This window comes from Atractosteus spatula, chromosome 15, assembly GCF_055471065.1.
Source record: "Atractosteus spatula isolate fAtrSpa1 chromosome 15, fAtrSpa1.hap1, whole genome shotgun sequence".
NCBI lineage: Eukaryota > Metazoa > Chordata > Actinopteri > Semionotiformes > Lepisosteidae > Atractosteus > Atractosteus spatula.
Window position 1 is genome coordinate 24,486 of NC_142720.1, and position 19,441 is coordinate 43,926.

Sequence of the window (19,441 nt, forward strand, 5' to 3'; positions counted from 1 at the left end):
TAAGTTTTTTGGAGGGAAAACGCACGGGAGCCGAAAAGGGGGCCGGCCTGCTTGCCGAGAGAGTCGAGGCGCGGGAAAGTGCACGGAGGGAGCACGGGAACGGGGAGGGGGAGAGAGAGAGACACAGAGACGCACAGATGGACGAGAGACGAGACCGGAGAGGAAGGAGCTCCGGTCCACCTCGCTTGCTTGCTAGCTACGTCTGTCTTTTCACCGCTGAGAGAAGGTAGTGCACCGTTCCCGGAGGCGCTGCAATACCGGGCCGATGCGTGGAGAGGACGGAGCAAGCTCCTGATCCAGCTCCCTGTTCCAAAAATCCGTTTAATATGTGGTCCCCCGATGGGGGACGTATCAGATATTAAACTGATAAGAACAGATTTTTTTTTTTTTATGTTTTTATTACAAAAATAACAAACTACAACACACCAAGGTAAGACAACAACAACATTTCCACCATTCAAACAAAAAGAACAAATCAGCCCCCCCTTGGAACAATAGCAACACCCCATATGATATTACACTCCACAGTCAAGATCAAAAATCAGAAAGCCACAAAGTATAAATAAGACAATATTCATATGAGTTCAAACAGAAACCCTCCAAAACACAGTCACCGAAAATATTTACACAAATTCCTTACATTACCATAATCCCGCCCAGTATGCAAAATTAATCCCTCCTCCATCCCCAACATTTCCATTATTATTATAAAACCAAGAAATACAGAAACAAAACCATACACAGAAAAACAATTCAACACCCCAAAGAAATTAACCCCTTCCACCTTTCTTTTGCCGCTGCAAAACCCCACCTCAGGATGTCCCACCGGACACGTCTGCTGACATCGTTTTTGACTTTACAAATTACCGACACGGCTGTAACACTACCGCCGTGCTCCACCAGCTCCTTCCTAGCTGCCCATATATAAAACTTAACTAAACTTAGTATAAACCATAACAAAAATTCTTTGTTCCATTTCCTCGCTCCCTTTATTCCTCGAATCACCACCCGGCTCGTTAAAACAAAATCAAGGGCGACTTTCTGCAAGAGCTCCTCGCAGTGACCCCACACCCTTTGGGCGAAAACACAACCCCAGAATACATGTAGTAGGGTCTCCACCTCAGAACAGTCGGGATGCGGGCACTTGTCCTGCCTGGACAATCCATGCCTGTGGAGCGTGTCCCTCACGGGCAACCTGTTCCAGAGCAACCGCCAGTTGAGGTCCTTGAGTCTGTGTTCTAGACCCACCGGCTGGATCTGCCTCCACTCCTCCTCCGACACCCCCACGACCGCAGGTTCCCCCTTCTCCATAATAACCCTATACATTTGCCTATGGTCCGTTGAACCCAAGCCCTTCCTGAACTCCGGATGTTTCTGGAGCCACACCACAGCATGCCTATAATGCCAAGGCAGCTTTTGTGCCTTCGGCGTTGTGTTCGTCCACACTACCAGGTGTTTCATCGTAGCTGCGAACCACAAACGAATAAAACAAACACAGAGGTGATCCGGGTCTTCGTATAGGGTTTTACACAGATTTGCAATGAAAATAGTGTCTAACTTCAACGGGAAGTCCGGAACAGCCCTACCACCCCCCTCCACTGGCCTGCACATGTCCGCCCTCCTTATATACTCATGCGTTCCACTCCAAACGAAGTGGAAGACCGCCCTCACCAGGTCTCGGCGGAGCCGAGCAGGCAGGGGGAACACGCAGGCCAAGTGAAGCAGCAGTGGCAGTACGTCCACCTTTAAAACTAGCACTTTCCCCGTGTATGTCAGCGACCTATTCAACCACAGGCCCATCTTTTGCTTAACCTTCCCCATCCTCAGGTCCCAATTGATCCTGGCCGAGTCCTGTGTATGGTAGAGAACTCCCAAAATCTTCACCGGCCCCGTCACCAAGGTAAGACCACCCGCCACATCTTGTCGTTCTTTCCACTTGCCAAAATATTTAACAGTACATTTTGACGTGTTCAAAAAAGCACCTGTCCCTCTGGTCTGACTCTCTACTATCTGTAGTACTTGTGAAAGACTGCTGTCAGTGGTAAGAAACAACGAAATATCGTCCGCATAGGCAGCTATTTTTGCCTGTGCTCCCCCACTCCCCGGGACCACCACCCCTTCCACCCGGGGATCACCTCGAATCAGATGTAGAAAGGGTTCTATGTAGAGCACGTACAATAAGGGGGACAGAGGGCATCCTTGCCTCACCCCGCACCTGACTGGAATACCCATGCCTAGCTTACCATTAATGCATACCCTTGAGATGACATTGTTATACAAAACCTTGATCCATCTAATGAAGCCTTCGTCCAACCCCACTCTTTCCATCACCTCCCAAAGGAAAGTGTGATGTACCCGATCGAAAGCCTTGTTCTGATCAAGGTTCACAAGCATCATCTCAAGGTTCCTGTCTTCCACCCATTCTATCACGTCTCTGATCAACTGCAGGTTCCACTTTACGTTTCTGCCCTCCACACTGCAGGTTTGATCCCTACTCACCAGATCCGGCATCACCTTCCTCAGCCGTCTCCCCAATACTCTGGCCAAGATCTTATAATCGGTGCAGAGTAATTGGATCGGCCTCCAGTTCTCCAGATCTTCTTTATCCCCTTTCTTATAAACCAGAGACATGATACCAGTCCTCATCGTTCTTCCTAACTCACCCTCCTTCAGGACTTCATTATAGACCTCCAACAGCACCGGTAGTAACCTGTCCCGGAAGGTGACATAAAAATCTGTAGGAAGCCCGTCAATCCCAGGGGTAGTACCTTTTCGCAGGCCACCAATGGCTTCTCCTATCTCCGTCAGTGTTAGATCCCCACACACACCTTCCACACCAACCGTCTTCCTGTCGAAACCCACCAACCACTCATCCCACAAGCTCGCATCCACTGGTTTCTCTGAAAATAAAAACCTGTAAAAATTAGTTGCACACCTCACCATGCCTTCTATATCTCTGACAATGGACCCATCTTCTCTCCTCAGACCCTCAAAGAGAGTCTTCTTCTGTCTGGCTCGGACCGAGCCGAAGAACTGAGCTGAGCACTTCTCCTCGCCCTCCATCAGGGTGCCCTTAAGCCTAAACAAAAAATCCTTCGCTCGCTCTAACCAAAGTTCTTTCAGCCTGAGCTTGAGCTCTGAAACTTTTGCCATATCAAAAGCACCGCCCTGGTTGGAAGCCACATACAGATCTTCAAGTTCCTGCTGCAATCTCTCAAGCTCTCTTCTCTCTGCTACTTTCTTTTGGCAACAGTAGGAAATAGAAGCTTTGGAGATAGCCCTTTTACAGGCCTCCCACCAAAGAACCGCTGTCGGGTACCTCCCCCTCTGTAACTGGAAGCGTTCCAAAAGCGCAACTATCATGCTCTGATAATCGGCTTCCAATAACACTTTCGTGTTCAGCTTCCAGTAATTTGATTTAGGGTCCATACCATCTGGTATCAGATCAACCGACAGCAACAGATGATCTGAAAACCAAACCGGGGTAACCTGTGCCGCCTGTGTCAACCCACGCAGGGTGGTGAAGATATAATCCAGTCTTCTAAAAACACCCCTTCCGTTACTCCATGTGTGCATTCTCCCTCTCTGACTAAGATCTTTATGACCGTCCTTTAAATGAAACCGTGATATTAATTCCTTAAAACTACCCACACTCGCACCACTCACGTCACACACATCCATATTAAAATCCCCTCCCATCACCACCACCCTATTAGTAAACAGATGTGGCTCAAGATCTCTTAAAAACGCCGCCTGGAGCCGCCTTTCGGCAGGCCCGTAGACAGCTATCAGACGGACCTGCAGTCCGTCCCATACACCATCTACGACCATAAGCCTTCCCGGGACTATGATATTGACATCGTTAGCCGTGAAATTCGGGGTTCCACAAAGGATCCCAATTCCAGACGAGTGCACTCCCCCTACGCTCCACCAAGACTCCCCTTTAACCCAATCTCTCTTAAAGGTGGCAATATCACCTCTCGTGCCTAAATGTACCTCCTGCAGGAAACAAAAGCCGAATTGGCGCGCTTCTAAATATTTAAAGACGCCAATCCGCTTAACATGATTTTTAAGCCCTCTGGCGTTAACCGTACATACTGTGCGACTCATGTTGGATCAAAAGGAGTCCGCAGCTGTAACCCGTCTCCCAAACTAAAGTCACTTTGTATTCCGATAGGGCTAAGGACATTCTCCATCCCACTTGGAACCTGCGGGGACCCCTCCCCCAGGGATGATGGACTTACCCCAGGATCATCGGAGGTCAGAAGGTGGGTACCGCCGTCTTTCCCGGACTGTTCTGAGGTCTCCGAAACAGAAACTTCCTGTTCCACCACTATGTCCCCTTGGCCCGGGGGTATGGGGTCATCGAGCGTACTAACCGCGGCTGAGGCTTCCAAGGGGTCAGCCTCCTTACCCAGCTCTTCACCCCCCTCCCTCTGTTCCCCTTCCTCCCCACCCCCCCCTTCCCTGCCCCCTTCCCCTTCCCCTTCCCCCTCTACACCCTCCTCCACCCCTTCCTCCTTCCTACCCCCTTTCTTACCCTCCCCCCTCGCCCTCTTTACAGCAATCGCCTTTTTACGTCTCGGCCTTCTCTGTCCACTCTCTCCATCTTCTACCTTCTGGACCTCGACGTCGCTGGTTTCCGAGTCCTCCTCGGAATCTAGGACCTGGAAACGATTGGTCACCGTCTCAAACAAGCACACGTCAGACCTCATTCTTCTCTTTTCAGCCGCCGACTTCCTCTTTGTGGCCCTGCTCGGCTGGATGGACCACTCCGGCGACCCCGATTCTGCCTCCTCCACCTGTTCGGCCCATGATGAGGTCCCCGGACGCGCCTCTTCAGGTACCTCGGTCGCCGTTGCTGGCTCCTCTGGTCTATCGCCTCTGTCCTCTCTTACGTCTGCACAAGGCCTCTGGGTGGTCGCAGCCTTCTGCGGTGGTCTGGTCTCGTCTCCCCTCGAGCCCTCCGCCGAGGTCCGCACCACATCTGCAAAACTCCGGCTCTTCCTCGGACAGACCCTGTAAACATGGCCTTCTGCCCCACATAGGTCACATGTCAAAACCTTGGTGCAATCCTTTGTGTCATGAGTTGTGGCCTTACACTTTCGACACACACCACCGGGACAGTTCATAGCCACATGTCCTCTCTGAAAACATTTCTTACATGTCACAGGTTGGCCCGGGTAAAAGAGGTAACCCCTATTAGGCCCTATTGAAAAATAAGCCGGGGGGTGAACCACACCCTCGCCCTCAGACGGCTTAGGTCTCAGCCTCACCGTATAGCGCCTCTTACCAGTCCACACTCTGAGGACGTCTAAATCTTTCTGGCCTTCTCCCTGGACATCCACGAACCTGGATAAAAAGGTAATTATGTCCCTTTCTGGTACCCGGTGGTTAAACAAATGAATTGTCAAAGTCCTGAGTTCCCTGGCGAACAACGGCTCTATCAGGAACTCATTAAGTGGAGCCACCTCCTTTCCCTCGCACACTCTCTCCCAAGCCTTCTCACAAAGTTCGTCGCTCGCGAGAGACAGGTCGTAAATCCCTCGAACCGGGAAGTCTTGCAAACAATCGATGTCCTTCAACTCGATCCCCAAAGCCTTCATCAGGACCACTCGTTCAAACCGCTCACGGTTCATCCAGTCCTTCTTCCTCTCCGCATCCTTCACCACAAAGCGCACTGTGCACCGCATCAGCCCCTCACGGGACAGAGGGTGCACAGCCGCCGGACCGCGGGCCCGCTCACCACCGCCGACCGCCGTCATCTTGGAGGCCCCACTTCGCCCCCTGGGCTCAACCCAGGGCGACTACCCGTGGTGACCTTTGGTGGACGTCTGCTCCGGTCTTCTGGTGGTAAGGATCCGCCCGTCTGGTCTGGTCTGGTTCCGCCGTTCGTCGTCTTCTCCTTCTCCTCCTCGCCTTCGTCGTCTTCACCTTTTGACAAGTCCTCGGACCGCGGTCATGCCACGTATCGTCGGAACTTGGCCAAAAGGCCGAGAAGCGATGCCCGACGCCGGCCTTGGGCGGGCGCGCGGGCGTCCGGCTGGCGCGCAGCGGCGCAGGCCGACGCCTCTGGAGCCCGGTCCGCACGCGGCTGCCGGCCGCCCGGACTCCGCTCTCCCCCTCTCTTGCCTGCCTGCTTGCTCGCCTGCCTGCCCGCCAGTCCCGGGCGGGGGCCCTGCTCTTTGATCTCCTGTCAACGGCCCGACAACGACCGCAGCCGCGGGGGGCGCCAGCCGGCCGGCCTCCTTAGCTTAGGCCCCTCCCACCAGCAGCAGCCGTGCCGAGTGAGCTGCAAGCGAAAGCGGACCGTCGGCACCTGCGGGCAGAGGCAAGGGGCAGCGCTCTCTCGGGAGGGACGGGGACACACACACACCTGCCTGCCTGCCGAAAAAAAGAAAGAAAAGGTGTATATACTAAGTTTTTTGGAGGGAAAACGGCCGGCTGTCGAAAGGGGCCCGCCTGCAAGGACGGGGACACACACACACACACACACACACACACACACACACACACACACAAGCCACGCCTGCCTCCCTGGAAAAAGGAGGAAAAAACTAAGTTTTTTGGAGGGAAAACGCACGGGAGCCGAAAAGGGGGCCGGCCTGCTTGCCGAGAGAGTCGAGGCGCGGGAAAGTGCACGGAGGGAGCACGGGAACGGGGAGGGGGAGAGAGAGAGACACAGAGACGCACAGATGGACGAGAGACGAGACCGGAGAGGAAGGAGCTCCGGTCCACCTCGCTTGCTTGCTAGCTACGTCTGTCTTTTCACCGCTGAGAGAAGGTAGTGCACCGTTCCCGGAGGCGCTGCAATACCGGGCCGATGCGTGGAGAGGACGGAGCAAGCTCCTGATCCAGCTCCCTGTTCCAAAAATCCGTTTAATATGTGGTCCCCCGATGGGGGACGTATCAGATATTAAACTGATAAGAACAGATTTTTTTTTTTTTTTTTTATTACAAAAGTATAAAACTTACATCAAAAATACATATACAGAGTCCAAGACATTAAACATTACCATCGTACATCATTGAAACAGAAAAACAGGGTTCAACACAAAATTACATACATATTCTTACAACAAAACTAAACCCTTCCACCTCTCCCGGGCAGCGTGATATCCCCACCTCTGTGTATCTCTTTTTATTCGGCATTTTATTTCATGTAGTACTTTCTGATAGACGCTGTGCACCGTTATTACTTTCCCCTTTTTAATCAGAATGTCCCGAGCCGTCCACATCTCTGCTTTAATCATACTTATTATCAACCATAGTAAAAAGTTGACGCTGCCCACTTTGCCCCCCCCCTTTATTCCATACAGCACTACTGCCATTGAGATACTAAAAGATTCGTCCAACAGCCTGAAGAAGCGATTACATTTCTTCCAAACTTTTTGTGCAAAACCACACTCCATTAAAGCATGTTTAATTGTCTCAGGGCTCTTACATCCCTCTCTTGGACATGTTGCAGACCTTGTCAATTTGTGCTTATAGAGCACTTCTCTAACCGGCAATCTTCCCCACACAATTCTCCAATTAAGATCAATAAACTTATGGTCCAAACCCCGTGGCTGGATTCGGGACCACACAGCTTCTTTTCCTCTCCGCTCTGCCGGAACCTTGGTTGTCTCTATTATTTGCTGGTATAGACATCTGTGTTTCAGTAATATCGAGGCGTCCCCCTTGTCCCAATATTTCCTCATCCACCCTGTTGCATGTTTATAATACCAGGGGAGGTCTCCCCCGTGCGGCACAGCGTTCGACCATGTCACCACCATTCTCATATGCTGCGCCAGCCAAAATCTCACAAAATACTGATAAGCATGATTCACAGGTGAGTTCAAAGCAACACACAGGTTAGACACATAGATACAGTCCAACTTCATTGGAAAGTCAGGGACTTCTCTGCCACCCTGTTCTATTTGTCGAACCATATCCACTCTTTTAATGTATTCGTATTTCCCTCCCCATATAAAACGAAACACCTCACCAACTAAAAGGCGTCTGTACCTTGCCGGCAGTGGGTACACGTATACCAAATACACTAAAAGCGGTAAAATGTCGACTTTCAAGATTAAAACCTTCCCAACTAGGGTCAGCTTTAACTTGCTCCATAATCCCAGCTTCCTTCTGACTTCCTTGATTCTAGAGGCCCAGTTGCATTGCCCCGATCCCCTCCGTAAAAAGTCAAGACCCAAGATCTTGATGGGTCCTGTACATAATCTAAAACCACTGGCCCACTGCTGTGATATCTCGCTAGAACCAAAAGCCTTCACCGTACTTTTCTCTGCATTTAGACAGGCGCCCGATGCTCTCGCAAAGACTTTAAAAACATCCAAAGCGAAGGTCAAACTAGATGTTGTGCCTGCTAATAAAGTTACATCATCTGCATACATGGTTAATTTAACTCTTTCGCCTCCGCTCCCAGGCAAGATCAAGCCATCTATTTTGTCCTCTCTTCTAATTGCACATGCGAAAGGCTCTATGTAGATCGCAAATAACAAAGGCGAGAGAGGGCAACCTTGCCTCACTCCGGCTTTCTGGTTGATAAAATCTCCTATCCAACCATTCACTGCCGCTCTGCTCCCCACGTCGTTGTATAGGGTTCTGATCCAGCTGATCACCGTTGGTCCAAAACCTAAGTTCTCCAAAACCAGCCATAAGAATTTGTGCGAGACCCTGTCAAAAGCCTTCTCCAGATCTAAGTTGGCTAATAATAGAGGAACCTTCCTCTGTTCAGCCCATGATACAGCATCCCTTAATAACTGCAGGGTCCATTTTCCCGACCTCCCTTTCACTCCACTAGTCTGGTCCTTGCCTATTATGCTCGGCATCACCTGAGCTACACGATAGACAAGCGCTTTTGCCATTATCTTATAATCAGCGCATAAAAGCGTTAGGGGCCTCCAGTTTTTCAAGGACGTACGGTCTCCTTTCTTAAAAATCAGGGTTAAAATGCCTTCCCTCATGGACTTACCCATACGTTCCTTGCTAAAAATCTCTTTTATTAGTTCCAAAAGAAAAGGGCCTAAAATTCTCCAGAAAGTGCCATAGAACTCTACTGGAATTCCATCGACCCCCGGCACCTTCCCCCTTTTCAGAGACTTCATCGCCTCTTCCAGCTCAAGCAGTTCAAAAGGTTTTTCCAAATCAGCTTTCTGTTCTTCTGACAGGGTTGTCTGCAAGTTCTGAAGTATCGCTCCCGCTGCTTCCCTTTCACTTACCTTTTCTGAAAAAAGGTTCCCATAAAAACTAGATACTTCTCGCAGCATTCCCTCTTGATCTGTAATCTGTCCACCACCAGAGTCAGAGACAGCTTGTAATACTCTCTTCTCCTGCCTCTTTCGAATCTTGTTAAAGAAAAAGGTAGAACATGTCTCATATTTTTCTAGAAACTCCACCCTCGCTCTGAACAGAAAATCTCTTGCCCTCTTCTCATAATACTCCTTTATCTGTTTGACAAGAGTTGTAACTTTTTTCTCACTAGAGGGCGCTGTACCATTTCCACTGTTATAGGCTTTCTCCAAATCTCTCTCGAGATTCTCTAATTCCTCCTTCTCCTCCTTCCTCCTCTCCCTACAGTATTTCCTGGAGATCTTTCCTATCACCATCTTGGCTTCTTCCCAGATCTCTACTAGAGATCTGTCGTCCGGTCTTTTATTCAGAAACCTTGTTAAAAACCTTTCCATCTTCTTTATGTACTTCGTTTCTTCCAGAACCGAACAATTTAATCTCCAGACCCCTCTTCCAAAATTAATTCCAAAATCCACTATCCCAACATTCACAACACAATGGTCAGAGAACCAAACTGGAGTGACTTTAACGGTTCCCACCTTGATTGTGCTAGATACGAAAACATAGTCTAGTTTTCTGCACACACCCCTCGTGTTGCTCCAGGTACATCCCACTTGGGGTGGGATACTCATTTTATGACTGTCCTTCAAACTGTACATTCTCAAAATATTCTTTACCTTTCGGGCATCCCCATCCTTCTCATTATCAATATCAATATTAAAATCCCCGCCAATCACTACAGCCTTGTTTGTCACACATAAAGGACCCAAATTAGTCAAGAAATCCCTCCTTTCCCTAATTGCAGCTGGAGCATACACACACACAAACCTACCGTCTATCCCGTTGACCCTCGCATCCACACACAACAACCTTCCCGGCTCACTCACCCTCACCTCTCCGCATTCCGTTTGAGGGTTCCCGAACAGGATCCCTACCCCGGTAGAGTTTACCTTTCCAATGCTCCACCTTGAGGGGCCACGGTCCCACAAGGCGGACAGCGTCTCCTTATCTCTTTCATCCTTGATATGTACCTCCTGTAAAAAACACACAGTCGGTTTCAAATCTCTGATATATTCAAAAACAGCCACTCTCTTAGCCCTATCACGCAGCCCTCGCACATTAATTGTCAAGATGCTGCTCATTGAAAAAAAGGGTTAAGTCCAGGCTTTTTGGGCTCTCCCCTCACCCTCTTTGATATATGCCTGTAATTCTGATCCGCATCTAATCACGTCCTCCTTCTTTTTACCTTCAAGGCTCATCCCCAGCACTTCCCTTCCACTATGATCAAAAGTGATCTTAACACTGCTGAACTGCCTGAGGATGTCCTTAATTTTCTCAAACCCTTTCGGGTATCTCACCCCCTCCCTGTACCATGTAGTTTGCTTAAGGAAAGCACTGGTGGTCTCGATATCAAGCCTCCAGAGGCTTCCTGTCTGCCACACCTTCCGGCGTAACTCCTCATACCTCCGCTGGCGGTCTTTCCTAGCTAAATCCCCAGCCTTTTGGGCCTCCCTATCCTTAATTAGGTCCACCAGAACCTGCTGCGCAGCCATAGCGGACTTCTGTTCCCTACTTGTGATCCTAATTAGGTTTTTGCCCTCTACTTCAAAGACCACGCCCTCTTGTACTAATTTAACCAAATTTGGGACAGATGTAAAATCAATCTGCCCCTCCTCATTTATTTTCTGCTCAGACAGAAAGTCCTCTGTCGCAGCCACTATCAGTCCAACTAAGCCACAGGGTCGTTTACTGTGGCCCAAAAAACTTTCTGTCTGTTTTTCAGGTTCCATACTTGTCTGAGGAGCCGTGTCAGCAACCACCTCAGGGGTTGAGACCTCCTCGCTACTTCCTCCCATTTCTAATTTCCTTTTTGCAGTTCCACCAGTTCGTTCCACCTCTTCTCTGACCCCTATGGTTTGCTCAATGTTGCTCATTATGTCCTGCATGGCCTCAAGGTTTTTGGCCGTCCGAGCAGCAATGTCCTCTACTGTTGCTGAACCATCTTCCGCGTCTACCTCTGGATCCGGGGTGGGACTTCTGCTCTCTAGCTCCCGATCTTCCACCGATTTCTGCCTCCCCCCGTCTGCTGCTTCTCTCCCTGTATCCTCCTCTGTTTCTTCTGACACTCCAGTCGCCTCCTCTCCCTTCTCTGTACCTGAAACAGAAAGGGACAAAGAAGGCCCAGCAACCCCAGACACGCCCCCTGCTGCCTCCCTGCTTACCGAGATATGGCTCAGAGGGCAGTCCTTATACAAATGGCCATTCTCCCCGCACAGGTTGCATGTCTTTGTCGCCTTGCAGTCTGCTCCCAGATGTCCCGTTTTCCCGCAGCGTTTGCACATCAGCTCCCTGCAATTAGCTGCGAAATGTCCCTCACCTCCACACCTCCTGCATGTCAGTGGTTGTCCCGGGTAACTGAGGTATCCACGATTCGCTCCAATAAAAAACATCGCAGGGGGATGCAAAAAACCGTCTTCTTGAGTGCTGGCAGTCCTCAAACGGGCAAAAAACCTAATCTTCCCTGTCCAATACCTATTTCTGTCCATTATTTTGGTTCCTTTGGCTGTTAAGTCCACAAAACGCTTCAGAAATACCTCAATGTCTTCTTCGGGCACATAGGGATTAAACATCTGGACAATCAGAGGTCTGTTTTCTCTTATAAACAAAGGTTCCACAATATAATCACATAATGGCTTCTCCTCTTTTTTAGTTTTGGCTGTCTCCCAGACTTTTTGGCAAACCGCTCTGCTGGTCAAGAACAGGTCATAGGTCTTTTTCCCCAAAAAATCTTGAAAACAATACACATCAGTGGGACTCAGACCAAAGACACCACGAATGATATCATCCCCAAAAATTTCTCTGTCCCTCAAAACTCTTTCTCCAGCTTCTTCCTTCTGCACAAACCTAATTGTGTGTCTCAACTGACCTTCACGACTGCCAGCGCCCTCTAGTGGTCTTCCCGCCGAACTTCTAGATGAAGCCGCAGCTGCTGCATAACTTCTTCCTCCCTCCTTCGCAGGTCCTTTTCCAGTTCTTCCACGGTCTTCTCCGGCCAGGGTCCTCCCTGCCGTATCAAAAGCGCCTTCAGGAGCCGGCTCCATCCCTCCGTCCTCTCCGCTCCGCCGCTCCATCTGGTGGGTTGTAGAAATCGTCCGCCGCCGCTGCCGCCGCCGCCGATGCTCTCCTCTCTCCTCTCCGCCGCTGCTCTCTCGGTCTCCCAGCTAAGTCCTCAGACCGCGGTCATGCCACGTATCTTCAGATCTTAGCCAAAAGGCCGAGAAGCGATGCCCGACGCCGGCCTTGGGCGGGCGCGCGGGCGTCCGGCTGGCGCGCAGCGGCGCAGGCCGACGCCTCTGGAGCCCGGTCCGCACGCGGCTGCCGGCCGCCCGGACTCCGCTCTCCCCCTCTCTTGCCTGCCTGCTTGCTCGCCTGCCTGCCCGCCAGTCCCGGGCGGGGGCCCTGCTCTTTGATCTCCTGTCAACGGCCCGACAACGACCGCAGCCGCGGGGGGCGCCAGCCGGCCGGCCTCCTTAGCTTAGGCCCCTCCCACCAGCAGCAGCCGTGCCGAGTGAGCTGCAAGCGAAAGCGGACCGTCGGCACCTGCGGGCAGAGGCAAGGGGCAGCGCTCTCTCGGGAGGGACGGGGACACACACACACCTGCCTGCCTGCCGAAAAAAAGAAAGAAAAGGTGTATATACTAAGTTTTTTGGAGGGAAAACGGCCGGCTGTCGAAAGGGGCCCGCCTGCAAGGACGGGGACACACACACACACACACACACACACACACACACACACACACACAAGCCACGCCTGCCTCCCTGGAAAAAGGAGGAAAAAACTAAGTTTTTTGGAGGGAAAACGCACGGGAGCCGAAAAGGGGGCCGGCCTGCTTGCCGAGAGAGTCGAGGCGCGGGAAAGTGCACGGAGGGAGCACGGGAACGGGGAGGGGGAGAGAGAGAGACACAGAGACGCACAGATGGACGAGAGACGAGACCGGAGAGGAAGGAGCTCCGGTCCACCTCGCTTGCTTGCTAGCTACGTCTGTCTTTTCACCGCTGAGAGAAGGTAGTGCACCGTTCCCGGAGGCGCTGCAATACCGGGCCGATGCGTGGAGAGGACGGAGCAAGCTCCTGATCCAGCTCCCTGTTCCAAAAATCCGTTTAATATGTGGTCCCCCGATGGGGGACGTATCAGATATTAAACTGATAAGAACAGATACTACACTTGATCTTAGCCAAAAGGCCGAGAAGCGATGCCCGACGCCGGCCTTGGGCGGGCGCGCGGGCGTCCGGCTGGCGCGCAGCGGCGCAGGCCGACGCCTCTGGAGCCCGGTCCGCACGCGGCTGCCGGCCGCCCGGACTCCGCTCTCCCCCTCTCTTGCCTGCCTGCTTGCTCGCCTGCCTGCCCGCCAGTCCCGGGCGGGGGCCCTGCTCTTTGATCTCCTGTCAACGGCCCGACAACGACCGCAGCCGCGGGGGGCGCCAGCCGGCCGGCCTCCTTAGCTTAGGCCCCTCCCACCAGCAGCAGCCGTGCCGAGTGAGCTGCAAGCGAAAGCGGACCGTCGGCACCTGCGGGCAGAGGCAAGGGGCAGCGCTCTCTCGGGAGGGACGGGGACACACACACACCTGCCTGCCTGCCGAAAAAAAGAAAGAAAAGGTGTATATACTAAGTTTTTTGGAGGGAAAACGGCCGGCTGTCGAAAGGGGCCCGCCTGCAAGGACGGGGACACACACACACACACACACACACACACACACACACACACACACACACACACACACACAAGCCACGCCTGCCTCCCTGGAAAAAGGAGGAAAAAACTAAGTTTTTTGGAGGGAAAACGCACGGGAGCCGAAAAGGGGGCCGGCCTGCTTGCCGAGAGAGTCGAGGCGCGGGAAAGTGCACGGAGGGAGCACGGGAACGGGGAGGGGGAGAGAGAGAGACACAGAGACGCACAGATGGACGAGAGACGAGACCGGAGAGGAAGGAGCTCCGGTCCACCTCGCTTGCTTGCTAGCTACGTCTGTCTTTTCACCGCTGAGAGAAGGTAGTGCACCGTTCCCGGAGGCGCTGCAATACCGGGCCGATGCGTGGAGAGGACGGAGCAAGCTCCTGATCCAGCTCCCTGTTCCAAAAATCCGTTTAATATGTGGTCCCCCGATGGGGGACGTATCAGATATTAAACTGATAAGAACAGATACTACACTTGATCTTAGCCAAAAGGCCGAGAAGCGATGCCCGACGCCGGCCTTGGGCGGGCGCGCGGGCGTCCGGCTGGCGCGCAGCGGCGCAGGCCGACGCCTCTGGAGCCCGGTCCGCACGCGGCTGCCGGCCGCCCGGACTCCGCTCTCCCCCTCTCTTGCCTGCCTGCTTGCTCGCCTGCCTGCCCGCCAGTCCCGGGCGGGGGCCCTGCTCTTTGATCTCCTGTCAACGGCCCGACAACGACCGCAGCCGCGGGGGGCGCCAGCCGGCCGGCCTCCTTAGCTTAGGCCCCTCCCACCAGCAGCAGCCGTGCCGAGTGAGCTGCAAGCGAAAGCGGACCGTCGGCACCTGCGGGCAGAGGCAAGGGGCAGCGCTCTCTCGGGAGGGACGGGGACACACACACACCTGCCTGCCTGCCGAAAAAAAGAAAGAAAAGGTGTATATACTAAGTTTTTTGGAGGGAAAACGGCCGGCTGTCGAAAGGGGCCCGCCTGCAAGGACGGGGACACACACACACACACACACACACACACACACACACACACACACACACACACACAAGCCACGCCTGCCTCCCTGGAAAAAGGAGGAAAAAACTAAGTTTTTTGGAGGGAAAACGCACGGGAGCCGAAAAGGGGGCCGGCCTGCTTGCCGAGAGAGTCGAGGCGCGGGAAAGTGCACGGAGGGAGCACGGGAACGGGGAGGGGGAGAGAGAGAGACACAGAGACGCACAGATGGACGAGAGACGAGACCGGAGAGGAAGGAGCTCCGGTCCACCTCGCTTGCTTGCTAGCTACGTCTGTCTTTTCACCGCTGAGAGAAGGTAGTGCACCGTTCCCGGAGGCGCTGCAATACCGGGCCGATGCGTGGAGAGGACGGAGCAAGCTCCTGATCCAGCTCCCTGTTCCAAAAATCCGTTTAATATGTGGTCCCCCGATGGGGGACGTATCAGATATTAAACTGATAAGAACAGATACTACACTTGATCTTAGCCAAAAGGCCGAGAAGCGATGCCCGACGCCGGCCTTGGGCGGGCGCGCGGGCGTCCGGCTGGCGCGCAGCGGCGCAGGCCGACGCCTCTGGAGCCCGGTCCGCACGCGGCTGCCGGCCGCCCGGACTCCGCTCTCCCCCTCTCTTGCCTGCCTGCTTGCTCGCCTGCCTGCCCGCCAGTCCCGGGCGGGGGCCCTGCTCTTTGATCTCCTGTCAACGGCCCGACAACGACCGCAGCCGCGGGGGGCGCCAGCCGGCCGGCCTCCTTAGCTTAGGCCCCTCCCACCAGCAGCAGCCGTGCCGAGTGAGCTGCAAGCGAAAGCGGACCGTCGGCACCTGCGGGCAGAGGCAAGGGGCAGCGCTCTCTCGGGAGGGACGGGGACACACACACACCTGCCTGCCTGCCGAAAAAAAGAAAGAAAAGGTGTATATACTAAGTTTTTTGGAGGGAAAACGGCCGGCTGTCGAAAGGGGCCCGCCTGCAAGGACGGGGACACACACACACACACACACACACACACACACACACACACACACAAGCCACGCCTGCCTCCCTGGAAAAAGGAGGAAAAAACTAAGTTTTTTGGAGGGAAAACGCACGGGAGCCGAAAAGGGGGCCGGCCTGCTTGCCGAGAGAGTCGAGGCGCGGGAAAGTGCACGGAGGGAGCACGGGAACGGGGAGGGGGAGAGAGAGAGACACAGAGACGCACAGATGGACGAGAGACGAGACCGGAGAGGAAGGAGCTCCGGTCCACCTCGCTTGCTTGCTAGCTACGTCTGTCTTTTCACCGCTGAGAGAAGGTAGTGCACCGTTCCCGGAGGCGCTGCAATACCGGGCCGATGCGTGGAGAGGACGGAGCAAGCTCCTGATCCAGCTCCCTGTTCCAAAAATCCGTTTAATATGTGGTCCCCCGATGGGGGACGTATCAGATATTAAACTGATAAGAACAGATTTTTTTTTTTTTTTTATTACAAAATACAAAAGTCCATACATCAAAACTCGTTATAACCAAAAACCCCAAATATCAAACCCAAATCTCAACTACACCAAACGTATATCAACCATTCATTAACATAACCCCACCCTGTATGCAAATCAATCCCTCCCCTAATCACAAATCATTCCCATACTCACAACACATAAAACCCACAAAGACCGTCGTTCACATCTTCAAACTTTTACATAAAGCTCCATACAACATCTTGCTAATCTGTTTACACTCCTCCCTCGTTTCCCCACCCATTCGAAACGCACCCGGAGTATCCCCTTCCTTCACCAATTCTATACAACACCCTGGAAACTTCCGTTCTACTTCTTGCACTGTAGCCAAGCATTTCTTCTGTTTGACCTTTATCCGTTTCTGCCAATCCTGGTTTAATTCAACCTGCTTCCACTCCTTACAAGTATTGTTCGCCTTCTCCGGTTGATGCCCCTCTGTACACCCTCTTCCACTTACTTGCCCACCATTGCTTCCTTTTTTCCCAGTACCCTCCACTACCACAGAACCTGTCTTCATACCTTTCTTCTCCCCCACGGCCCCTACGGACCCTAAGGGTGGAAAATTTTCTTCATTCAATTCAACTTCTGGCACCCTCGCTGCAGGTATTAAGTCCCACGGTATACCCGGTAACGGAACCTCGATGTGCCCTTCCTTCTCCCATTCTATTCTACATTGTTTCACACATTCCGCGTACTCCCTCTCCACATCGCTATCTGTAAGATCCCAGGTACGCATTCGATCTTCATTGGTGTTACTATGTCTTCCTGTCGCACATACATCTACAGCTGCTCCTCTCGCCTCCTCTACTCTAGTCTCTGGTGCACTCCTCTCTGCTTGTTTATCACACATGCCAACCTCCCTCACCTCTCTGCCACTAGATACCGCCCCGTCCTCGCATTTTTCCATTTGTTTTCCCGCCTTCTCCCTCGGACGCCCCACACTTTCTCCAACATTCATACTTTCCACCACTTCCACTTTGGACAGCTCTACTTGCACACCATCCATCGGCGCCTCCACCTGTTCACCAACAACCCTTTCCGTACTCCCACCCATCCCCTCCTTATCTAAATCCATAACCACACTAACCCCCTGACTCCTAACCCTCTCATCCACCGCACCTTCCTTATCTGTCTTCATCCCACCCTTTCCGCTCCCACTCGTGCATCCCACACAATCCCCTATCCTAACTACATTCTCCACTTCCTGCGTCACAACTTGTGCAACCCCCTTCACCTCCACCGCTAACTCACAATTGCCCCTCCCCACACTCTCATCCACACCCTCCTTATCTGGTACCTTAACAACACTGCCTCCTACTGTTTCATCTACACTTAGCCCTGCAGATCCCATTCCATCCCTCCTCATCTTATCCACTTCCTCCTCTTGCGCACTACCCAACTCCCCTTTCCCGTCAGCAACCCTTGTCTTTTCTTCTAACTTATCTTGCTCAGCCCTAACCGTCTTCCTCCCCACACAGCTTCTAAAAACATGACCTAGCTCCCCACATGAAAAACATCGGACCTCTTTCCTACAGGCCTTCAGTACATGCCCCCGTTCCTTACATCGACTACAAAACACCATAGTACATTTTGCAGCATAATGACCCAAAACCCCACATCTCCGACATGCGAGGGGCTGTCCTGGGTAAACCAGGTATCCCCTCTCCGACCCGATCTCAAAAAAGGCAGGGGGATGTAGCACCCCTCCCTCTTCTGTACCCCCAAACCGTAACCTCATCCAGTAAACCCGCCTGCCCGTCCAAACCCCCTCAGAGTCCAATTCCCTCTCCCCCTTTCCCTGCAACAACACAAATTCATTCAAAAAAACCTCAATGTCCTCTTCTGAAACAAATGGATCAAAAACAAAAACAGTCATTTTCCGTAAACTTCCGGCAAACATAGGAGTCACACGGAAGAGGCTCAACGGAGCCTCTCCCTTTCTCTCCAAAATCTTCCTCCATAACTCAAAACAAAGCTCACTCGAAACCAAGGTTAACTCAAAAATCCCGCGATCACAATAGTCCTGCAAACATAGTATGTCCGGCAGTTTCACATCCAAAACCTTTTTCAAAACAAAAGTCTTGAACTTATCTCTGGTCCAAGTCCCGGGTTCCTCTCGGTCTCGCAAGGTGAAACGGATGGAGTCCTTCCGTTGCTCCTTCCTCGCCCAAGGATGTCCCGCCTCCATCTCCAACCACGGATCCGAAACGCACTTCCAGGTCCCAGGAACGCTCCGCCACCGTCTCCCGTTCACATCCACAGGCCAGCAATTCCACTCGTCACCGCCGCCGTCTCGATCCTCCAAGCTCCAACCCAACGCTCCGCTGCTCCGGTCAATCCTTCTCCCGCTGCGTCACTCCTTCCAGCCTTTCCCGTCCTCCCGCCGCCTTCCCGACCCTCTGACTAAGACCTCGGAATTGCGGGCTTGCCGGCTTAAACCTTGATCTTAGCCAAAAGGCCGAGAAGCGATGCCCGACGCCGGCCTTGGGCGGGCGCGCGGGCGTCCGGCTGGCGCGCAGCGGCGCAGGCCGACGCCTCTGGAGCCCGGTCCGCACGCGGCTGCCGGCCGCCCGGACTCCGCTCTCCCCCTCTCTTGCCTGCCTGCTTGCTCGCCTGCCTGCCCGCCAGTCCCGGGCGGGGGCCCTGCTCTTTGATCTCCTGTCAACGGCCCGACAACGACCGCAGCCGCGGGGGGCGCCAGCCGGCCGGCCTCCTTAGCTTAGGCCCCTCCCACCAGCAGCAGCCGTGCCGAGTGAGCTGCAAGCGAAAGCGGACCGTCGGCACCTGCGGGCAGAGGCAAGGGGCAGCGCTCTCTCGGGAGGGACGGGGACACACACACACCTGCCTGCCTGCCGAAAAAAAGAAAGAAAAGGTGTATATACTAAGTTTTTTGGAGGGAAAACGGCCGGCTGTCGAAAGGGGCCCGCCTGCAAGGACGGGGACACACACACACACACA

General features: G+C 53.1%; 6 non-coding genes across 6 annotated transcripts; all 6 read right to left on the reverse strand.

Moving 5' to 3' along the window:
* Positions 1–224: 224 nt before the first annotated feature.
* Positions 225–415, reverse strand: LOC148819742 (U2 spliceosomal RNA). The gene has a single exon (XR_016094291.1). It is a non-coding gene; the product is annotated as a U2 spliceosomal RNA (small nuclear RNA).
* Positions 416–6,782: 6,367 nt separating this feature from the next.
* Positions 6,783–6,966, reverse strand: LOC148819743 (U2 spliceosomal RNA). Its single transcript, XR_016094290.1, has one exon. It is a non-coding gene; the product is annotated as a U2 spliceosomal RNA (small nuclear RNA).
* Positions 6,967–13,354: 6,388 nt separating this feature from the next.
* LOC148819744 (U2 spliceosomal RNA) lies at positions 13,355–13,545 on the reverse strand. Its single transcript, XR_016094231.1, has one exon. It is a non-coding gene; the product is annotated as a U2 spliceosomal RNA (small nuclear RNA).
* A 791-nt stretch (positions 13,546–14,336) lies between these two features.
* Positions 14,337–14,527, reverse strand: LOC148819745 (U2 spliceosomal RNA). Its single transcript, XR_016094232.1, has one exon. It is a non-coding gene; the product is annotated as a U2 spliceosomal RNA (small nuclear RNA).
* Positions 14,528–15,314: 787 nt separating this feature from the next.
* Positions 15,315–15,505, reverse strand: LOC148819746 (U2 spliceosomal RNA). Its single transcript, XR_016094233.1, has one exon. It is a non-coding gene; the product is annotated as a U2 spliceosomal RNA (small nuclear RNA).
* Positions 15,506–16,282: 777 nt separating this feature from the next.
* LOC148819747 (U2 spliceosomal RNA) lies at positions 16,283–16,473 on the reverse strand. The gene has a single exon (XR_016094287.1). It is a non-coding gene; the product is annotated as a U2 spliceosomal RNA (small nuclear RNA).
* Between the last annotated feature and the right edge of the window lie 2,968 nt (positions 16,474–19,441).